We start from the raw sequence: 24805 nt of genomic DNA on the forward strand, positions 1-24805 counted from the left end.
TACCACCAACGTCGGAAGCAGATCGCCAGCATTGCTTGTGGACCTACTTACAAGTACAAATGTGGATAGGACACCAGATGGATCCGCTCCTCTGGGGATGGCAGGCTTCAGAGTTTGTCTTGGCCTCATTCCTACCTCCAAAGAACCAGCTCCACGGTCTCCTCTCAACAAGACAGTCGAATGTTGACGTATGTGAAATTTGTGTACATACCTACTTTTAGCTTCTCATCTCATACATTCACGTAAAATTCTGAAATTACGAAATATAATAATCACTACTTAATTTCAAGGAGTGTCTCTCTCTTCCTGCGTCCTTCATATGAGTTGAATGGGTATCAATATATTATATTGAGGGTTATGATCGGATACCACGTACCCGACAAGACAAATTTCACAGGGGAGCTAAAAAAAAACCTTCAATAAAAATTTTGATTGTTTTGATTTTTTATTTAGAGATAATCACTTATTACTAACAGGTTGTGCATTGTATTTTTTGCATCATTTTGTTATAACATGCATTTTTTCCACTTGCAAGTTTTTTTGAGTCAGAACTTTCTGACATCTGTCAGATACGAGGTCTCAGTTCTTAACTCTCGACATATGAAAAACTTTAATATTTTTCAAATTTTACAAAATTTTAGTATTTTATTCTATTACCATATTACATAAGTACAAGACAATTGGTTGCTATAGTTCTGTGTTTAAAAGACTGTACATAAGAATTACTGAAGAACTACATTTGAAATTGATGAGAAATTGTCCAAATTTAATGAGGAGCAGTACACAAATGGGTGGTTCAATAAATTCACTTTTGGTTTCATCGAATGCCAAATTTCTCTCTCCATATCTTTTTCCTGAACGACATTATTGATAGGTGGGTTAGTTTCTACGATAATACCAAAAAACGGAGGTTAAAACGAGAAATTTTTATGAACATGTGAAATTGGTCCAATTTTGAACACTAGTATGGAAACGGGTGGTCCAAGAAATATACGGATGGTCTCGTTCAATGCAGAATTTCATGCCCTACAATTTTTAATTGCACTATGTTTTCGATTTTTGGGTCATTTACGAGATATAATCACGAAACCGAAAAATACCACTTTCTCGGGTACATTTTTGCCCCCCCCCCCCCCCGCACTTTTCCACAACTCGGCTGTGGGGGAAAACCTAGGATAGTCATACTGGGACACAAACGAAGCCATTAAAACAATAAAAGTTTTGTAGCAATTATTTCCGATTGGAATGCTAATTCTACTGGACTAATTGTAAATACTGTTTGTTAGGGTGTGTGGGGCAACGGCGCAGTGCCGTATCACGCTAATGAACGCCACAACAGATAATAACATATGCACTAACCGTCGCATGCAGACGGCCGACATAGTAACCAAAATATTGGACATTGATTTACTCCAGGGTATAACTGCTCTCGGAACACAATTCATAGGTTGCAATCACATTCTAGGAAACTGTCGCTGAATAACAATGACAGAAATAGTGGACGCAGTATATCGGGACAAAACACGGGGCCTGCGCCTAACTGGACGCCACCCCCGCAAAATCATACCGTGAGCACTTTAGAGGTGTCCCAGGAATGGTCCTCAAGCAACGCTGGTGGGTCATACTAAAACCGCCCCCATCGTACTCACTACGACCGTCAGAAAGGGGGGCGAGTGGAAGTGATAGACGGCATGAAGAGCAGTGGCAGCCGTTGGGTAAGAGCACAAGAGCACATGAACACCGTACCATTTGACACCTTGCTGATTTATTGGTTATTTTTCTTTGAACGCTTTAAACATAATGTAGATTGGGTAACCCGAAATAAATGACACCTACCGCGCTACGCTACATTGTTCCCCTGACTCAGTGAAACTGAAACTTTGGATCACGATAACGGGCGAACATTCAAGGGCCAAATACATACGGATTTGATAAGCAATGTGCACGGTTCACAGCACTCATCTAAAAGTTTACATCAATGCCACCAGGTGACAGTGCACTGCAGCAGTCGTTTGCTTGGCATAAATCCCACTAGGCAGTTGGCACACTGCACAGATACGCCAATTCACCCGCTATATGGTAACATTAGATTGGACATTGGTGTATTTTATAGATATACTGGCAAAAAACACCTACTTTGTGAGATTCTGAATGAGATACAGTACATTAAGTTCTGGATTTCATCCTATAGTAATCCATTTGAGGCACTCAGAACCATAAAGCACATCATTGTCAATTGTGAGTGTGGAGCATTTATTCAATGCTTCTGAAATCTGTTGACCTTTCGGTGGGTCAGGTTTATCGGCACTGTAGGCCCACGTTACATGTATATCTGAAAATTCAAGAACAGCTGTCTCACTGGTTTGTCTGATATTCACATAAATTTGGGGGTCAAGGACAGTGTGCTTCTGGCCCTCGTGGCTCTCAGCGCCTTATTCGTGTTCTGGTCAAGTGACCTCGTTGGTAGATAGCACTAGTTGAATTTAATAATTTCCGTGAAAGGCAGTGTGTGTTTGGAGTTGGCTGTTTACTGCGCAGGAATCGGCTTTCTTGCGCAGTGTCAACATCAGTTCTGTTGAACCTGTCGTAATGAGTGAACAGCATTGTGAGCCGGGAGTCCCCCATTTGGGGAAGTTCGGCAGCCGAGGGCAAGTACTTACTGCATTCGACGCCCACATTGGGCTAAATGATGGTGACACAAAACCCAGTCCCCAAATGGAGAAAAATCTTCTGCTCCAGCTGGGAATCCAACCTGGGCCCCTTGAACCTGTATTAAACGCTAACAGAAAACAGAATCACCAGTAAAAGGAAGCAGGGCCTCTCAGACGACATTCGTTGTTTGAGAAAGTGAGGAAATCAAATAAGCGTGACTAGAAGCGAACATTCAACAAAGAGGTGTATAATAAGCGTAAGCTGTGTGCGTGCACCGTAATAATTCCCGATTATCGGCCTGGAAATCAATTCATTAACTAATACATGAATTGTAAATACATGAATTGTAAATACATGAATTGTAAATACATGAATTGTAAATACATGAATTGTAAATACATGAATTGTAAATACATGAATTGTAAATACATGAATTGTAAATACATGAATTGTAAATACATGAATTGTAAATACATGAATTGTAAATACATGAATTGTAAATACATGAATTGTAAATACATGAATTGTAAGTACATGAATTGTAAGTACATGAATTGTAAGTACATGAATGGTACGTACATGAATGGTACGTACATGAATGGTACGTACATGAATGGTACGTACATGAATGGTACGTACATGAATGGTACGTACATGAATGGTACGTACATGAATGGTACGTACATGAATGGTACGTACATGAATGGTACGTACATGAATGGTACGTACATGAATGGTACGTACATGAATGGTACGTACATGGAATGGTACGTACATGAATGGTACGTACATGAATGGTACGTACATGGAATGGTACGTACATGAATGGTACGTACATGGAATGGTACGTACATGGAATGGTACGTACATGGAATGGTACGTACATGGAATGGTACGTACATGGAATGGTACGTACATGGAATGGTACGTACATGGAATGGTACGTACATGGAATGGTACGTACATGGAATGGTACGTACATGGAATGGTACGTACATGGAATGGTACGTACATGGAATGGTACGTACATGGAATGGTACGTACATGGAATGGTACGTACATGGAATGGTACGTACATGGAATGGTACGTACATGGAATGGTACGTACATGGAATGGTACGTACATGGAATGGTACGTACATGGAATTGTACATTTTTCCGAAAAACTAAAAAAGGCGCGAAAACTGCCACTTACACAAATATATGAAATGGAGAGTAGTGAAAGCCTAAAAATTGTTTCATTCTTGCCATCAACTGCACTAAATAATACACAAAATAACAAAATTCCACATACATAACTTTTTCAGACAAGTTGAAAATTATTATTATTATTATTATTATTATTATTATTATTATTATTATTATTATTATAGACAGCGGCGGAAGTTGTACAAATATCTTGATAAGCATAACTGTTTTACAGTAGATGCTATTAATTTCACGCCGGCCGAAGTGGCCGTGCGGTTAAAGGCGCTGCAGTCTGGAACCGCAAGACTGCTACGGTCGCAGGTTCGAATCCTGCCTCGGGCATGGATGTTTGTGATGTCCTTAGGTTAGTTAGGTTTAACTAGTTCTAAGTTCTAGGGGACTAATGACCTTAGCAGTTGAGTCCCATAGTGCTCAGAGCCATTTGAACCATTTATTAATTTCACACTTGGGTATTTACCTGACTTTAAAAATTTGTGAACACCCAGAACATATACCTACGAGGAAACCTGATGAAAAGTTTCGTATGCTACGATATGAAGAGGATACAGATATTCGAGAAGAACTGTGAGGAGATTTTAAATCATGCATGAAACTTAAAGAACTAGTTCCGGCAGCCATGAATGCTGTAGTGGAGAGCATACCCACGACAGTTGTACTGGACAGAGGACCAGGTATTAACGTTCGTGACGTGAAATTTTCAAAAGTGTAACAAGTAAAACTAGTGTACCGATAATGCCATTCCAAAATTGTGTAGTCTCCGGTGCTACTGGCGCCAAGGGACAATTAGTTAGGTGACTGTGGAACGTGAGGTCCGAACAGTAGTATCATCTACATGATGATGTGTGCACATAATTTCCTTAATAGTCATAGTTGAATATTTGCATGGAAGTAAGGCGCTGCACGAATTTCAAAAAAGTTTGCATTGAAAAAAAAAGAGTCGCTATGATGTTAACGTTCGGTGCATACTACATTATATTATAGCGGTGTATTAAATTTAGCTAACATACTGAATTTTTGTTTAGACTTGGGACTTGGTGTCTGTCATCGATCTCGAAAAAACTGCTCTGACGTATCAATGAAGCCACAGTGTAATATCAACATCATCTCTTATATTTCCTCAACTGTTTGAGATATCGAAATGAGATTTTGGCAAATGATAAAACGCAAAGAGACTATTTTTCCTTATGTTTATTATGCAGAACTTCATTTACCGTGTTATTCCACGAACTAGACTTTCTCGAAGAAAGCACATGCTATAGGTTTCGGAACAATATTAGACAGTACACGTTTATATTTACACCGCGGGTGTGCTTTTTCATAAGCTACCGTTCTTACTTTTCCTCAGTTCCTTACTTAAACTTCATGAGCCACTGTTTCGGAATTGTCTCTGCACAACATGTTTGTGAGGTGAAACTGTAAACTCTGCTGTGCTCTGGCAAAAGAAGCAAGTTTTAACAGGGCAACAAGTTAAAAGTACAGGTATTATTAAAATTCGGCACTCATGATGCTTCTCTGAAAATTACAAATGGTTAATAAACCAGGCGAAAACCAATTCAGCGGAATTATTTTTTGATATTAACGAAAGCAGAGGTGGCAGAGCTTTTCGAATGGTCACCATACAAGTGAGGGCTCCACTTAATACTAAACGAAAATTTTGAGCGTACGCTTCAGTTTAGAACGCACTCCCCCTCCAGCGCTGAAGTTCCTCTACAGGGCGTGCCCGTAACCCCCCCCCCTCCCCCTCCACCCTCCCCAAACGTGCCCAGCCGATCGCGCAGCGTTATTCGGCGCGGGCTCAACGTTTCTCACTGTCAAGAATTTGTCTGTTTCCTGTCTGGTAGGCATGGGATTTCTGCGAAGAGGACGCAAAGATCGACCTTCTGAACGGAACAAGTTGTAAGTTTCTTAAGGAAAACATCATGTCATGGTAGGTATTGCGAAAAAGTGGAGGCCAAAGTCTTAAACTGATAAAAACTAAGGCTCTGTCAACTAGTGGTGGGCAGTACTGTGTTCATAATGCACTAGAATGTCAGAATACAGGAGATGCCATGGATATTTTATCCCATATTCAAACGAAAATAGGCGAATCAGGGCATTTAACAGAACAACAAAAGGCTGAACTAGCTGATTTGCTGAATACATATTCAAATGTCTTACCGCATAAGCCTGGTATCAAGCGGTACGAATATCATGCGCAGGTAGTCCCTTATCAGACGTATCATAGGCGCAAACTAAGTTGACACCGCGCGCAGTGGCAACTGTAAATGCGAAATGCCTTCAGGTCATTCACACCAGTCATGCGCCGACTACCAACTTCGTCTGCACATACAGTACTGTCATGTGACGTATTGCTTTCCCTGGGCCTAAGGAGAGGTGGTGCAATTTCTATTGAATTTAGCTTCATATATAGTATTAATAGTTAGGATGGCATTATGTAGTCAGTCCGGCGAATTTCTCTTCTAAAAATGAAAAAAAAAACTTTTCTAATTTTAAAGCATGATCCTTCAAAGTTAAGTGAACTTCTAGTAATTATAGATAGTAAATATTTCTGTTTAATTCATGACAGTCTCAGACAGATGATCGGCTGTACTAATCTCATGGACTAATGTATATATGCAAATATATTTGTATAACAACTGATCAAGATTTGGACACAAGCTTTGAAGCAGTAGAAGTACGCTTTGTTTCATGGACTAACCACAGTGGCGTGTAAAGCTAGGAATTTTAAATATGTCCTGAACAGTACAATAGTTAATTCAAAATAATTTGGGAAAGTACTAATTTATGACAGATACATGGTATGGGAAAGAATATTAAAATGTACACCATAAAATCACACTTTTACTGTAAGCACAACCAGTATGGGTAGGATATACCAGCAAGCAAGAGAAATAAAAATCTTTAGCTATGCAAGCAAGGCACAAATCTGTAATTGTGTATGGCTTATGTTTAGCTTATTTTTACAAACGTAGTTGCTAAGTTTTGGCAGGAGCCAGTAATTACTTTTCTTGTGAATTTTTCTACATAAATAAAGCAAGCACATAGTACTAATAGAAAAATCTAGGAAATGAGTTGCTTATTGAATCTTGTCAATCTCGTAGTTACACAAAATTTCTCTTTGTGTGTGTCTGGATGCCCATGTTTGATTCGCGCACGTGGCGGACGGTTTATTTACCCATTTTTTCATGTGGTAATTTTCGCTTATTGCGTAGACACCGTAATTTATATGGAAGTAAAGGTCGTATAGCGATGCCATGTACGAGAAGAAAAAAGTTTTTCTTTCATGAAATATATTTCACATGTAAACATCAGGCCACTAAACCAAGTAACTAAGTACATGACCGAATACTATGAGAACATATAAATCTTGTTACATAGCTCCACTGCTAAAATCACAAGAGAGATATTAATATACAAATAATTCTAGTGTTATATTAAGCTTCACCTTGCATGAGAACAAAATACTTGCACAGCAACTATTTGATTGTCAACGTACACAGAAGCTCCTGAGAAAAGAGACACAATGATTCTGTAGATAGTGCAGTTTAAAACCCACTGTGGAACTCAGCACATACTGAAAGGCTACGCAAGCATAAGCAAATAAAACATGTGAAAGCCCATAGTAGTACGTGAATCTGTACTCACCTCTGCTGCGTCGGATTATGGAGGTAATCGGATGAAGTATGCACGAACGCTTTTAACCAAGTGTATCTTCATAAGTGTTCTCGCACCGAACCACAAATAAACGCGTCTGATAAACGTGGTACTAACAAAGCGAACTGATGTCTGCCGTTGTGGTATTCAGTAACAGTGCTTAACAAGTCCACAATTGTTACGTATGGTTGTGCGCGTTTAAAGTACAAAAACTTTAAAGACTGAATAAATAACCTGTGCCCTACAAGAACGCTAAACTGCCGTTTGTCGTAGACAGTTTTATAATATGATTCGCTGAGAGCTGAACTATGTGCAACAGGCTAACAGTAATTCTGTAGTGTAGTGGATGTCATGCGGCGCTCTGACCGCTGACAGTGTTGCCAACAAGGAAACGTGTTCTCACTTTGAAATGAACGAACAGTAGTAACTGGGTATAAACTACATTAAACAACTGGCTAGACAAATATGCTAAGAAAACTCTTTTCAGTGCCGTATGGTGGATAACAAATGTTTTGTCTCTGTGATGCTGCACTTAATTCGTTTCGTATAAACGATGCTGAGGTGAAAAGCAGAAGCGCAGCCCGCGACACATCGTGCTAACCTTGGTACCAGCAGCAGGCATTTGTTCATATGAAGCAGTTGGTGTAGCGGCAGAGCCGAAACAGAACAGATGATAGGAGCCGCCGACCGTGTGATGTGAGCTCCGTATCAACTACATAGAGAGTCGTATCAAATGAAATTTACAATTAAGACTTCAACGCTGACTTGTATCACACTAAAGTTTAAGAACTTTACTACAGTTTGTAAACTGTTGAGCCAAAAATAGCTCGGACTTGAAAACAATCAGTACAATAATATTGATAACATAGATAAAGCAAAACAATTTTGTGTGTAATTCTATTACGTAGCGGTTGTAAATATGAAGCAAACTTTGTTAAACAAAACCGGATGGAAATTTTATCCCTCGCTGAGTTCTTTCCCGTTGGGAGGATTGGAAACAAAGTATAATGCCACGTAAACACAACTATTCACTTTTGCCTCAGTCAAATGTAAATATTGAAAAAAAGTTCTCATCCAATCCTGAAAACTAAGCCTTAGAATAATGACAGTTTATTGATCAGTGCGCAAGTAAACTTCATTTGGTTATTATATAACTAAAGCAAATGAGAATATTTCTGAAAATAATTTGCCATCAGAAAATCATACATAACCAATACATTAAAAAAAGAGTAAAATTCTTTTGAAAAATATTTAAACGAACAATTAAGTACTAGCTGGTAACTGATTGAATGCATAAAGTATGTTCTGTTCCTCATATAACATCATTCATTCATTCATTCATTCATTGGGCTTACAACACATAATATATCCTCATTATCTGTGAAAGACGTTTATGCCTTGCCCCCAAAGTGATTTCAAAAACGTATTTATAGAAGTCTATTAATACTGTAATTTATAGTACTGAAAAATGTCTTCTGTTTTTCTTATACAAAGAAATGTTTTGTAATTAAAATCGTTAGGATAGACACTTGGTAAGTGAGCGAAGCGGCAAATGCAAAATACGTAGTGACGGTGAAGAAATAAGTGATCGTTACGTACTTCATCTATCCTCGGCTGATGGTGGCGTTTTCTCTGTCGGATTTTACAGCATCTGCTCCTGTGGTCCTTTGTATTTAGTTAAACATACGATATTAAGGGAAATGTATGAATCGCGTTTATTTAGAAAAAGCACACCTCTTGAGTCCTGTGATAACAACTAGGATTATGTACGAATACTTCTGTCACTGTTCACAGCCAGTAAATAAAATATAAATGAAGAATTGTTCGAGGGTAGAACCACCGGATATATTACGTGTCTTTCGTTACTTACTTGAATATCTCCAGGTCGAACCACTCAGAGATCAAATTGCCGATCATTTCTTTTCATTTGTTGCGTATATCTTTACATAAGAATAGTATTAAGCTGATCGGTCCATTAACGTGGAACAATGACACAGGTTGTCGTTTCAGTGGACTGGTGGTGTTCTGCTTCACGATGTTATTGGACGGTGATGAAACAGATGCTTAATTTGCATCGGTTATCAGAAATACACTACTGGCCATTAAAATTGCTACGCCAAGAAGAAATGCAGATGATAAACGGGTATTCACTGGACAAATATATTATACTAGATCTGACATGTGATTCAATTTTCACGCAATTTGGGTGCATAGGTCCTGAGAAATCAGTACCCAGAACAACCACCTCTGGCCGTAACAACGGCCTTGATACGCCTGGGCATTGGCTCAAACAGAGCTTGGATGGCGTGTACAGGAACAGCTGCCCATGTAGCTTCAACACGATACCACAGTTCATCAAGAGCAGTGACTGGCGTATTGTGTGGAGCCTGTTGATCGGCCACCATTGACCAGACGTTTTCAACCGGTGAGAGATCTGGAGAATGTTCTGGCCAGGCAGCAGTCGAACTTTTTCTGTACCCAGAAACGCCCGTACAGGACCTGCAACAAGCTGTCGTGCATTATAATGCTGAAATGTAGGGTTTCGTAGGGATCGAATGAAGGGTAGAGCCACGGGTGGTAACACATCTGAAATGTAACGTCCACTGTTCAAAGTGCCGTCAATGCGAACAATAGGTGACCGAGGCGTGTAACCAATGGCACCCCATACCATCATGCCGGGTGATACGCCAGTATGGCGACGACGAATACACGCTTGCAATGTGCGTTCACTGCGATGTCGCCAAACACGGATGCGGCCATCATGATGCTGTAAACAGAACCTGGATCCACCCGAAAAAATGACTTTTTGCCATTCGTGCACCCAGGTTCGTCGTTGAGCACACCATCGCAGGCGCTTCTGTCTGATGATGCAGCGTCAGGGATAACGGCAGCCATGGTCTCCGAGCTGGTAGTCCATGCTGCTGCAAACGTCGTCGAACTGTTCGTGCAGATGGTTGTTGTCTTGCAAACGTCAACATCTATTGACTCAGGGATCGAGACGTGGCTGCACCATCCGTTACAGTCATGCGGGTAAGCTGCCTGTCATCTCGACTGCTAGTGATACGAGGCCGTTGGGATCCAGCACGGCGTTCTGTATTACCTTCCTGAACCCACCGATTCCATATTCTGCTAACAGCCCTTGAATCTCGACCAACGCGAGCTGCAATGTCGCGATGCGATAAACAGCAATCGCTACGGGCTACAGTCTAATCTTTATCAAAGTCGGAAATGTGATGGTACGCATTTCTCCTCCTGAGACGAGGCATCACAAGAACGTCTCACCAGGCAACGCTGGTTGACTGTTGTTTGTGTATGAGAAATCGGTTGGAAACTTTCCTCATGTCAGCACGTTGTAGGTGTCGCCACCGGCGCCAGCTTTGTGTGAATGCCCTGAAAAGCTAATCATTTGCATATCACAGCATCTGTCGGTTAAATTTCGCGTCTGTAGCACGTCATTTTTGTGGTGTAGCAATTTTAATGGCCAGTAGTGTAATTTCATTTTCTCATATTTTTTGCTTACGTTTTTCGTCTATGGTTTCCTCGCCCCCGACGCGGAGGGGTACAACAGCCAATAAGTTTCTTACCGTGACATACTGGGAAAACTATGCTTACCAGTTTTCTCCCAGGATATTCTCATTCACTAAAAATTCAGAGAGAGGTGTGGGCTTCGTCACTACTCGGAGGTCGCAAAAGTCAAGGGATACCTCCTAAAATTGTCGGATCTCCTTCCGCCTGACGTAATGCAGCTATTGGATGTGACATGGACTGAACACGATGTTCGAAGTCCCCTGCAGAAATAATTAGCCATGCTGCCTCTATAGACGCCCGTAATTGCGGGAGTGTTGCCAGTGCAGGATTTCGTGCACGAACTGATCTGTCTATATGTCCCCTAAATGGGATTCGTGTCAGGCGATCTGGGCAATCGAATCATTCGATCGAATTATCCAGAATGTTCTTCAAACGAGTCACGAATAGTTGTGGCACAATAACGTAGCGCATTGTAATCCATAGAAATTTGACCGTTATTTGGGGCCTCGAAGTCCGTCAGTGGCTGCTGATGATGTGCAAGTAGCCAAACATGTCCATTTCCAGCCACTGATAGGTTCAGTTGGTCCTGAGGACCCAGTCCGTCCCATGTAAACACAGCCTGCACCGTTGCACCAGCTTGCACAACGCCTTGTTGACAACTTGGGTCTGTGGGGCCTGTGCCATAGTCGAATCCTACTATCGGCTCTTATCAACTGAAATTGGGACTCATCCGACCACGACACAGTTGTCCAGTCATTTAGAATCCAACTCAAATGGTCACTAATCCAGGAGAGGCGCTGCAGGCGATGTTGTGCTGTCAGAAAAGGCACCCACATCGGTCGTCTGCTGCTGTAAACAATTAACTCCAAATTTCTCCGCTCTGTGTCTAGCGGATACATTCATCGTACGTCCCACATTGATTTCTGCGCTTATTTCACGCAATGTTGGTTGTCTGTTAGCACTGACAACTGTAAGCAAATAATGCTGCTGTCTGTCGTTATGTGAAGGCTGTCGCCCATTGCATTGTGCGTGATGAGAGGTAATGCCTGAAATGTGGTATTCTCGGCACACTCTTGACACTGTGGATCGCGGAATATTGAATTTCCTAACGCTTTCCGGAATGGATTTCCCAAGCGCCTAGCTCAAATTACGCTTCAGTGTCAGTTAATTCCCGTCGTGTGAGCATCATGAAATAGGAAACATCTTCACATGAATCACCTGGCTACAAGTGACAGCTCCATCGATGCACTGTCCTTTTATACTTCATGTACGCGATTCTACATAAACCTCTATATGTTCGTATTGCTATCCATGACTTTTTTTACCTCAATGTACCTTATCAATGGAAATGCATTACTATGCTTTTCACAGTAGTGTACCCACATTCCTATTTTCTTATTCGTTACCCCCCAGGGGGTCCACAACACTTTTGTGGATACGTGCGTGGCGAGCACGGGGCCCCGAGCCATTGCAGCCTTCTTCCTCTCCAGGGCTGCATTTCTCATCCCTGCCCCTCCCTGCCCCTCCGTACACCTCCCTGCCCCTCGCCCTCTCTTCTCCCTCTCTTGGTGTCCTTGCTTATGTTGGCCCCCGCTGTCCTCCTGGTTCTTTTGGTTTTCCAATTCGGCTTTGTTGCATAGTCATCTCCTCCTTTTGGCATTCCTTGGTCTCCTCTGTGGTTTGACCACCATTACAAAATTTCTCCTCCATAGTGTGAGCCATTTGGGAAGCGCACCTTACCTAGTGTCTGACGTGTGCCCTAATAGTACATTCCACCTTTTCTTTCACGTCGTTGTCTGATACTAGGGTGCATAGCCAGCACGGTAGCCAGCCCGTGTGGTGGGGTCGCTATGTAACCTTTTGGTTGAGCCCCCTGAACACACAGGGATCACACTTCTGATACCTGAGCTGTGACCTCCGCATGCATGCCATGGATTGGTTGCTCGTCATCCTGGAGCATCAGAACTCCCAGCAATGGCCGGCATGCCAGACGGCCCTTGCTGTGGCTGGGTGCTCGCTGTGAGGAGAGCCCCTGATCAGAGTGGGCGGATGCTATGCAAATGAAATGTGTACGGGTCCAGAACTCTGGCCGTTCTTCTGGGGCCTTCTCTCTGCATGGAACTGATTCCTCAAGTGCTGCTTCTCTTGCCCCTTCAGCCTTCCCTTCCATGGCTACCCCCTGGGAAGAGGGTCAGTCCCGTCGGCTAGGGGCAAAACCTTTCCCCTGTTATCTAGTTTGCACCAGGACTGATGGAGATACTTTCACCAATACCAAACCTTTATTCTTTGTGGAGCACATTGACGACAAGCTTGGCTAAGTGGACTCCCTGAGCAAGATGCGGTCGGGTTCGTTGCCGATAAAAACTGCTTCAGCTGCCGAATCTGTGGCCCTTCGTGAATGTACCCATCTTGGCACAATTCCTGTGTCCATTACCCCCCACCAGTCTCTAAATATGGTACAAGGTGTGTTTTTTCACAGGGACCTAATCCTTCAAACTGATGAACTTCGGGACAATCTCGGACGGCGGGGTGTTCACTTTGTTTGGCGTGTTCAGAAGGGTCCTAAAGACAATCGTATTGATACTGGTGCCTTTATCCTGGCTTTCGAAGGGGATACCCTCCCTGAGAAAGTTAAGATTATGGTCTATCGCTGTGATGCGAAGCTATACATCCCACCTCCTATGAGGTTTTGTAAGTGCTTGCGTTTTGGACACATGTCTTCCTGCTGTTCACAGGCCCCTCTCTGTGGTGACTGTGGACGTCCACTCCATGAGGTGAGTCCCTGTGTTCCCCCTCCTGTGTGTGTAAATTGTCATGGTAGTCATTCTCCACGTTCACCAGATTGCCCAGTATATAAGAAGGAAAAGAAGATACAGGAGTATAAGTCCCTCGATCGTTTAACCTACACAGAGGCCTATAAGAAATATACACGACTTCACCTTGTGTCCATGACATCTACTTACGCCTTGGTTACATCTACAACCCTTCCTCCCCCTTCCTTACCCCCATCGCGGACCCCTCTCCTCCCCCCCCACCCCTGCAGCTCCCACACCTCCTCCTATGGGCGCTGCTCCCCCTCCCCAGCCAGAGAAGTGTCCCACTCCTTCGGCGTCTGCCGGTCAAGGGCGCCTCTCCCGGGATGCCCCTTCCAGCACCTTCCAGGCCAAAGGTCTGCTGCCACGCGACGACCGCGAGAGCCGCGGTCTGTCGGACCCCAGGTCGCCCGGTCTCTTTCTGTTCCTGATCTTGCTGCATCTGGCTCCTTTATGCCACACAGCCCTCCTCGATCTCAGCCTGGAAAGAAGAAGAAACGTAAGTCCCGGGACAAAGAGCCTCTGCTGTCACCGGAGGTCCCTTCCCAGACTTCACAACCGGATTCTGACCTGTCGTTCATGGATGTCGCCCCCTCCTTGTCGGTGACGGGTGGGGACCCGGCGGTATGACTGGATTTAGCGTGTTCAGCCCCCATTTAAACCATCGTTCTGTGGTTCTCCAATGGAATTGTAATGGATACTATCGTCACCTTCTGGAATTGAAATCCCTTCTTTCGCCCTACTCTGCAGCTTGTGTGGTTCTCCAGGAATCTCATTTTACTGATGCTCACTCACCGACCCTCCGTGGGTTCTGTCGAAATCGGGTTGGACCCCTGTGGGCTTCTGGTGGCGTTTGTACGTTGGTCCATACAGACATTGCTAGCACGTGGATTCCTCTTCAAACTATATTGGAAGCGGTTGCTGTTAGGGTCCACTTAGACTCTGCGGTCACAGTTTGCAATCTTTATCTCCCTCCTGACAGCACTCCTACACCTGCTGCCTTAACCACCCTTCTTCAGCAACTTCCTCCTCCCTTCCTCCTCCTTGGGGATTTTAATGCTCATCATCCTTTGTGGGGCAGTGCCTTTCCATCTAGACGAGGTCTTCTTATCGACCAATTTATTGCAGACCACGACCTGTGCCTTCTTAATGATGGCTCCCCTACTCACTTCAGTGCCGGTCATGGTACCTTTTCTGCCATTGATCTATGTCTTTCTTCTCCCTCTCTCCTCCCTTCATTACACTGGTCGCCACACGACGACCTTTGTGATAGTGACCATTTCCTGTTGATTATCCCTTCCCGCTCCCCGATGGACAGGTTACCTCGTTGGTCTTTCCGACGCGCCGATTGGCCTCTATACACTGCACAGGTCGTATTTTCTCCCTCTCTTTTGGGTCGTATTGATGACGTCCTGCGTGACGTGTCTAAGGCGATTGTTCGCGTTGCTAGCCTTGCTGTCCCGCGCTCATCTGGACCATTTCGTCGCCGGCAAGTCCCATGGTGGAGTACGGCGATTGCCATTGCCATCCATGATAGCCATGATAGCTTTGCAACACCTTACGAGGCACCCATCCATAGCCAGCCTTACTAACTTTAAACGCCTCCGCGCTAAAGCCCGATATTTAATCAAACAGAGCAAGCGCATATGTTGGGAACGATTCATTTTTGGTTCTACTGTTCCTCTGTCATGGGTATGGGCTACACTTCGCTCTCTCCAAGGTTGCCATCGGCTGTCCACCCTCCCAGGCCTTCACCTCCCAGATGGCATTTGTACAGACCCATTAGTTCTTGCAGAACATCTTGCGACCCATTTTGCTGTTGCATCAGCATCAGCCTCCTATCCAGCTGCTTTCCTTCACCAAAAACAGCGGGCTGAAGCTTCCACCTTATGTTTCACCCCTTGTGAGTCAGAATCTTACAACGAACCTTTTGCTGAATGGGAATTTCTTTCTGCTCTATCTTCTTCTCCTGATACGGCCCCTGGCCCAGATTCCATTCATAACCAACTGCTTCAACATCTCCGTGCTCCACAACGGCAACATCTTCTTCGGGTGTTTAACCGTATCTGGCTCCAGGATGACTTCCTTCTCAGTGGAGGGATAGCATTGTGGTTCTTGTCCTTAAGCCTGGTAAGAACCCCCTATCTGTTGACAGCTATCGGCCCATTAGTTTGACCAATGTTGTTTGTAAGTTACTTGAACGGATGGTAGCCCGTTGGCTCAATTGGATCCTCGAATCTCGGGATCTCTTGTTCCCTTACCAGTGTGGCTTTCGAGATGGATGGTCTCCAATCCATCATTTACTTCACTTGGAATCCGCAGTTCGGCAGGCTTTTTCCCAGCGCCGCCATTTGGTTGCAATATTTTTTGACCTTCGCAAGGCCTATGACATGGCTTGGCGCCATCACATCTTACTTCCCTTCATCAGTGGGGTCTTTGGGGCCCACTCCCGATTTTTATCCGCCAGTTCCTGATCCATTGGTCATTCAGAGTTCGGGTTGGTGCCGCTTTTAGTTCTCCATGGACCCAGGAGACGGGCATCCCACAGGGTTCTGTCTTGAGTGTCCTTCTTTTCCTCATTGCTATCGATGGACTTGGGGCCTCTGTCGGTCCCTTGGTCGCCCCTGCCATGTATGTGGATGATTTCTGCGTTTGGGTTAGTGCCTCCTCGATGGCATCTGCAGAGCGGCAGCTCCAGGTGGCTATACGGCATGCCTCTGCATGGTCCCTCTCACACGGGTTTCAATTCTCTCCTTTAAAGTCGCGGGTGGTCCACTTCTGTCGCCGTACTACGGTCCACCCTGATCCAGAGCTCTATGTCACTGCACAGCGATTGCCTGTGGTCCCACAGTTTCGTTTCCTGGGTCTTCTTTTCGACAACAAGCTCACTTGGCTGCCCCATATGAGACTCCTGAAGGTAGGATGTTTCCGTAAACTCAATGTCCTTCGCTTCCTTGCCCACTCCTCTTGGGGTGCGGACTGTTCCCTCCTTCTCCGTCTTTATCATGCTCTAGTTCTGTCTCGCTTGGACTGTGGTTGTCAAGTTTATGGTTCAGCTGCTCCTTCCACACTGCACGTGCTGGATCCAGTCCACCATCATGGTATCCGTTTGGCCACCGGTGCCTTCCCTACTAGTCCTGTTGATAGTCTCCTGGTTGAAGCTGGGATCCCCCCCCCCCCCCCCCCCCCACCTTTCTGTTCGGCGGTCCCAGCTTTTGGTGTCTTATGCACTCACTATCCGTTCCTCCCCACTCATCCTTCCTATTCTATCCTGTTCCCAGACCATGGACGTCGCCCACCCGACTCCCGCCCTTGGGCGGGTTTAACAGTTGGGCTCCGCCTTGCGTCTCTTTGCCGTGATTTTCAGCTTCCTTCTTTTTCCTGTCTTCCTCGCTCCCTCCCCTCCACCCCTCCTTGGTTAGTTCCTCGGCCTTGAATTCGGATGGATCTCCATGGAGGTGCGAAAGATTCCATCCCCCCCGGTGGTGTTCCGTTCCTTTTTCCGCCAAATTTTATGGGAGTTTCGTGATGCTGTTGTTTTTTACACTGATGGCTCTAAATCTGCTGATCATGTTGGGTATGCCTTCAAGTCCTCTGTTGGAACGGAAAATCATCTGCTGCCACCCACATGTGGGGTGTTTACTGCGGAATTGATGGCAATTTCCCAGGCCCTTAGCTTTGTTAAACAGTCCCAACACAACCGCTTTTTGTTATGTATGGACTCGATGAGTGGCCTTCTTGCTATTGACCGGTGTTTTTCGCGCCGTCCCTTGGTCTCTGCCATCCATGACCATCTCGCTGATATTCACCTTGCTGCTTGTTCCATTGACTTCCTTTGGGTCCCTGGCCCTGTGGGTATCCCGGGTAATGAGCTTGCTGATCGTTTGGCTGGGGGAGCAGTCACTTACCCCCCGTTTTCTGTAACGCCTCCTGCAGCGGATTTACGGCTTCACATCAAATCCCACTTCGTACAGTCATGGGTCAATTCTTGGGAGGCTACTCCACTGTCTAATAAACTTTGTGCGATTAAGGTGACACGAGGCCCGTGGCGTTCTTCCTTTCACCTCTCTCGAAAGGACTGGACCACACTGTGTAGTCTCTGCATTGGCCATACCAGGCTGATCCATGGTTTTCTTTTGCGTGATGAGCCACCCCCACTTCGTGTTTGTGGAGCCTTCCAGTCAGTATCCCACATTTTGGTTGAATGCCCCCTTCTTTTGGCTCTGCGTGCTAAGTACAGACTCCCCCACACTTTACCTTTGATGTTGGCTGACGATTCCCGGATGGTCTCTCTGGTTCTCGGTTTCCTCCGGGAAAGTGGTTCTTATTCTCAGTTTTAAGGTTTTTAATCTCTCTCTGGTGTTGGGCCAGGGCGGTGAGTGTTTGGGTGTCTCCCACTGTAAGCCGTGTTGGGAGATTCCCGATTCACCTCCCTGACCGAGATCCTATTTTCTTCCCCTTTTACTCAATTTTAACCTCTTTGTTTTTTAAGGATTGGTTAGTCTCCTTTTCCCATACGTATTTCTACATTCTAGCGGTTGCACCTTTTAAGTCACGGGTGGTCTTGCCTATGCTGCTTCATCATAGCGTTTGTTTTTACCAATTACAACATGTCTGCCCTTTTACGTATTTACCTTTTTCCGTTTTATTGTTCTGACTTTCCTGAGATGTCGCATTAGCGGAATGGAGCATATTTGAAACAAGGGACTGATGACCTTGCTGTTGGGTCCCTTAAACCTCAAACAACCACCCATCTTATTCGTTACTAAACCATTCCTGCATTACCCATATTTGACTTTGTATTTATAACCCTTTATTCGCCGGACCAGAAGCCCTCACCCTCCTGCCACCAAACCTCTCTAATTTCTGCTATATCTTCAACCTGTCCATTTCCTTTTTTAAATTTTCTAACCTACCTGCCAGATTAAGGGATCTGTTTCCACACTCCGAGCCACAGAGAGCTATACAAACCGAAATATACATCATGGACATTTAATTGAAACTATCTGAACAGCATTACCCGCAATTACCTTACTTTTTATTGCACTCCCATCACTACGACGATTATATTTACTTGATGATTCAGCAGACGCAATAATCACAATCAAAACAATTGGACGACAATGATACTGAAGATATGAATATTATTGTTGCTCTTGATGACGTGAAGTAACAGCTTCGCTAATCTGATGCTCGAGCAACAATAGCTGGCTGCTAAGCGGTAACTGATCAGGATCATAGCCTGGCATCTTGTAATAGCGATAGTGGCGCCTCGTTTTATTAGTGTGTTCACTGGTGCCGCTACGTTTGCTCGCGTTGTCTGTCCGTGAGTGGCAGCAGCGCTTATCGATAGCGCTTACTGTGGTACCATCTTTGGAGCAGCCTGTAGTATTTCCGGGCCGTCGTGTGTCGAACAAGAGGATTTGGGAGAGAACAGCAGTGAGGTCCGGACAGCCAGTGCTCGCCCGACCGCTCGCGACACACATCCACTGTACGGCGGAAGGGTGTGGTCGCGAGAGTGCACGACCACGTCAAGGACCGGATTCAGCGAGGTTTAGTTGAATGGGTCGTGATATTTGAGTAGTGCAACTTTCACGTGTGTGTGTGTGTGTGTGTGTGTGTGTGTGTGTGTGTGTGTGTGTGTGTGTGTGTGTGTGTGTGTGGCCGTCGAAGTGATCTCATGGAAATAAGTTGTCAGTCGATGATTTATACTGGGATCTTTCCTGTACCTGACTTGAGTGGAGACGACTGTTGGTTGGTCGTTCGGTCGGTCGTCGCAGCGGACGACGTACATTTGTTCTTCCGACTGCTTCTGGCTTCTCTGTGTTCGTGCCGACTTCTAATTCGTCCATGTTGTTTCATAGTGACTCGTTTTAGTATTGTGAGTTGTTGTCGTAATTGTTTTCCGGGCTCCGTGTGTATCTCGTGGTATTGAATGAGCAGTTATTTTAATGCTGTCTGCATACTGGATTTGGTGTGAGTGGGAGGGTGAACGGACATGAGGTCCTTTGGGGGCGCAGCAGCGAGCAGGTCCGTGCAGCGCGAGGGGCAAGCCGGGGTTGCTGGCGGCGTGCTGCCACTGCCGGATCGAGGAGGGGTAGCTGCGAGAGCGACGACTCCGTTGCACACCGAACCCTGGACGTTTGAGTGAAGAGTTAACTGCTAATGCAACCTTGACTATTCTGAGATCTCGACTTTTGCAGGCGGGTTGTTGCTTCCAGGGCCGCTGACCCTGGCGCCAACAAGTGAAGTGTTTAGAGGCGGTGAAATATTGCAGCCGTCTTTCTCTATTTGTTATTCATCACTGAATTTAGTATTATTCTTGTTAGTGAAGTACAACCAGTGGTATTTTCTGCCGTGTGGCCGCTAGCGCCCCAGTTACCTGCGCTGGAGGTGGTGTGCCTTTGCTCGTCGTGTTGATGCTGTCCGACACGGCGTGTAGTTTGACAACCTCTTGTATTGTACTGTGCATATTTGTGTGTGTGTGTGTGTGTGTGTGTGTGTGTGTGGTGGGGGGGGGGGGGGGGGGGGCGGAGGTCTACTACGTCGGTCCTGGTGTTTCCTTCGGCCTTGGGTGTTTTCTGAAGACGTAGTGCTGTCTGTCTCTTCGCCCTTGCCTAAAAATATTCCATCGTTGTACCGGTGATTGGAAGTTAGGCAGACTGGTTAGTCGGTCGGTCGGAGCGTTTGTGCCCCTAGTTTCAGTAGTTTTAGTTGTCATCCTGTTACGTGAGTACAACTCTTGGCTGCCTGTCTCACCCTACCTTACGTTTGATTTATCTTCCCAGGCCCTTGGAACACTTGCTGAGAACCGCTTGTCTTGATTCCTTAGATTGTGATGTTTGTTTTAAAGATATTTGTAGTTCTCTTATTATTGATATGACCTTCAGCCGAGCAATAATTTCACTTTTTTGGTGATAAGGCCTTCAGACGTGTTACAGTAAGTTTTTTAAGCAAATCTTTTTTAAAAGCAAGCTATTTATTTTAAAAGTGCTATTTTGAATTGTTCTTCAGACTTTTATTTCAGGCCTTAGGCCGTTTGTTGTTTGAGGTTATTGTTGGTGGCCTTCGGCGCTAAAATTGTGGAATTTTTTTCTGTGCTATCATAGTCAATTGTGACTTTAAGAGATTGTTTTAAAATTATAATTTCTTTAAATAAAGTTTACGTATTTGCTGCGCAACCGAGAGTAACTGATTACGGCCCCATCCACAATCGTAACCTTATCCTGCCCCATCCAGAGAAACGAGCTCTCAAAATCCGCTGAATTTCGATTGCGCCAAAAGTCGCACAAATCTGAAGGCTGTAACCTGAACTAAATACTTAGAGATTGCAATTTCAAATAACATACATTGGAACGATCACATAGAAAATGTGGATAGAGGCAATCAATGACTGCGATTTATTGGCTCAAATGGTTCTGAGCACTGTGGGGCTTAAATTCTGAGGTCATCAGTCCCCCTAGTACTTAGAACTAATTAAACCTAATTAACCGAAGGACATCACACACATCCATGCCCGAGGCAGGATTCGAACCAGCGACCGTAGCGGTCGCACGGTTCCAGACTGTAGCGCCAAGAACCGCTCGGCCACTCCGGCCGGCTGCGATTTATTGGCAGAACACTTAGAAGGTGTAGCAGGTCTACTTCTCCGCCCTATCCTGGAGTACTGCTATGCGGTGTGGTATCCGCATCAGATGGAACCGACGGATGACATCGAAAAAGTTCAAAGATGGGCAGCTCATTTTGCATTATCGCGAAATAGAGAAGATAGTACCACAGACATTGGAGTGGCAATCATTAAAACATGGGCGTTTTTTGTTGCGCGGGATCTTCTCATGAAATTTTAATCACAAGTTCTTGTTGTGGGTTGGCAGGAGAGCCAACACCGTATTATTAGTGGAAGCCGAAAGGCACGCGTTTTAGCTCACGCAGGCTGGCGTGAGGTCTGGAACAGGACAAGGAAATTAGACTTTAGAAAAACGGACGTTGCTGGTGGAATACTTAACTTTAATCCATTAATGAGGAGCGTCGCTCTTGACTGTACATGATTCAGTATCAATAGTAACTGGTAATGGCGCCTTGCTAGGTCGTAGCAAATGACGCGGCTGAAGGCTATGCTAACTATCGTCTCGGCAAATGAGAGCGTATTTTGTCAGTGAACCATCGCTAGGAAAGTCCGTTGTACAGCTGGGGCGAGTGCTAGGAAGTCTCTCTAGACCTGCCGTGTGGCGGCGCTCGGTCTGCAATCACTGATAGTGGCGACACGCGGGTCCGACGTATACTAACGGACCGCGGCCGATTTAAAGGCTACCACCTAGCTAGTGTGGTGTCTGGCGGTGACACCACAGTTTTCTCCTCCAATTGCGAAAAGATTCTGTTGGCACCCACCTACATAGGGAGACATGATCATCATGATATAATAAGAGAAATCAGGGCTCGCACAGAAAAAATTGTGCTCGTTTTTCCCGCTCGCCGTTCGAGAGTGGACCGGTAAAGAGACAGCTTGAAGGAGGTTCATTGAACCCTCTGCCAGGCCCTTTATTATGAATAGCAGAGTAATCCTGTAGATGTAGATGAATATGGCAAAAAAATTTGGAAAATAATTCTGATAACGCAACGATAATTCGTGGCTGCATTACTGGTTACGATATGGACCAAATTATACCTTCCTGATGGGTTACGTTGGAATTGTTTGTCGAGGAGACTTAGGCCGTTACCCATTAAAGCTTTCATATAAAGACATGTAGCCCAAAGATCGTCTTGCACTTTGTCTACTGGGGCAGTAATACTCGATTAGATGTTGTTGACCGTGACATCTTTTTATTGTTATGATTCATGAGACTGGAATACATCTGATACTTTGAGATGGATGTGTAGATGTTGTAAAAGGGTGTAGTTCTAATGCATCATTAATATCAGTGCGTTTTTATTGATAAAGAATTCTCTGTACTTTCAGCAGGTGCCACGCTGTTAGCCTTATCGAAACATCCTCCTGCGATTGGAGTGCGTCGCTAGTGTGTGTGGGTGGTGTTCAGATATGGCTCCTTAACGGCCGCCTTGGAGCCATAGTCTTCTGACACACAGGTGGAGATGAAAGAAATTTCTTGTCCGTTACTCTTAATGACGCACACAGGTCGCTGAGTCCCCCCAATTTTCCAGCTTTGCGTAGGCCGCTTCCAACACTTTCTCTCAACCAGCTTAGAGGTAGTGGCAACACATTCAGAGATGTGACGAATGGCTGCCGCCTTCAGTATTCCCACGGCTGACCACAGGCTCGCAATGGCGACGTGAAACCTCATTGTTCACTGCTGCAGCAGTAGCACCTGCAGAGAGGAACAGCATTTCATCACAAATATGGTGCCGATTGCAGTGTTATCGGGTATGTGCAGCCTGTTTCTACAGCGCTCATTGTGCGTGTGTTGTGCGCTGTTTGAATCCACACAGTCTTTGGAGAATAGTGTTATCGACAAAAGGTCCTCAATCTCTGCAACTCTCTAAGCTCGCGATTTATTGTACTGTGACTCTGTGAGTATATGACTTCGCGTACGTAAATAGTTTCTTTTTCCTACACTGTGGTCTTTACTCAGTTTCGTTTGTGTGTGGTGAGGACGCGTTTACTTCGGAGTAGTTCCGCATCTGTTCATGAGTCTTACTGTGACATAGCGATGCAATATTGTGAGAGTTCGATATTTTTAATTTCTGTCTGGGAACACGGGAAGATACAGCCCACCATCAGCGTGATTCCAGGACTATATTTTGTCGCTAAATTTTCTCCTGATATACCCGGTATGGTTGACGTGTAGTGGGGTAATACGTCAGCTGCACTGGTCCTGCTCACAACTGAAGGACACTCATGTATTGTCTGCCATTGGGTTCCCCTAAATGGCAGGCAGCACCGCATAACAGCCACGCTATGAGGGGAAACAAACCAACAGCTGAAGACATCAGGTAATCACGCCGAAGATTCCAGTTGATTAATAGGAACCTTTCCTTGCAGAGGTCACCACAACATATCCGGCCACGGATTCCTACGCCGCGTTTCTATTGGCTCCAGCTCACTATACAGGCCCGACCGGTGAAAGGCAGACCAGTCTTCATCCGCTGCTAATGGCAACCGTTTTAGCAGAGTCTCCGAGAAGATATCACTGAAGCCGCTGTACTGTACTGCCGATCGAAGTACCAGTCGACCGAGAGGAACCACATCTCCGGCTAGATCGACGGAAGTCTACATCTATTGTACAGCCAGCTATTGTATTGTAGAAGAAGTTACGTTCAATAAACTGTTGGAGAATACAACAGTGGCGATGAGTAAGGATTCGACAACCCAAAGAAGATGGAACCACAACAACAACAAGCACAATCACAACTGCAGCAACAGAATCTCAGTGCAGCAGGTACTGAATCAACTTTTTCAACATTTCGCAATACTGCAGCAGCAACTGATCGCTGAAATTCAAAGTCTTCACCACCGACACCGCCAGCGTTCCCAGCATTCGATGAAGACGCTGAAGATTGGGAAACATATGAAAAGAGGATTCGTCAACATTTCCGGATTCATCAGGTATCCCAGGAAAATGATCAGAGAGCCTATTTTCTTTCTTGGAATGTCTCCCGTATGTACGAGCTCCTGACGAAACTCAAGCCATGTGATCCTGACAGTCTTACCTTCACCGCCATATGTGAGTGTCTCACCTCCAATTATCGCCGCAGATATCACGTCATGGCAGCAAGAGTGGAATTTTACCAGAGTCGAAAGAAACCCAATCAGACGTACCGACATTGGACTGCTGAACTCAAAGGTCTCTCTCGGAAGTACAACTTTTTCGCCCTCATATCCCGGGAATCTTACGCAGATGACGTGGTCTGGGATCACCTGATCCAAGCGGCCCCAGATGCGGCTTTCTGCCACGACGCCTTAAAGTTGGAGGACCCGTCGCTAGATCAAATCA

Source organism: Schistocerca americana, chromosome 4 (genome assembly GCF_021461395.2).
Source record: "Schistocerca americana isolate TAMUIC-IGC-003095 chromosome 4, iqSchAmer2.1, whole genome shotgun sequence".
NCBI lineage: Eukaryota > Metazoa > Arthropoda > Insecta > Orthoptera > Acrididae > Schistocerca > Schistocerca americana.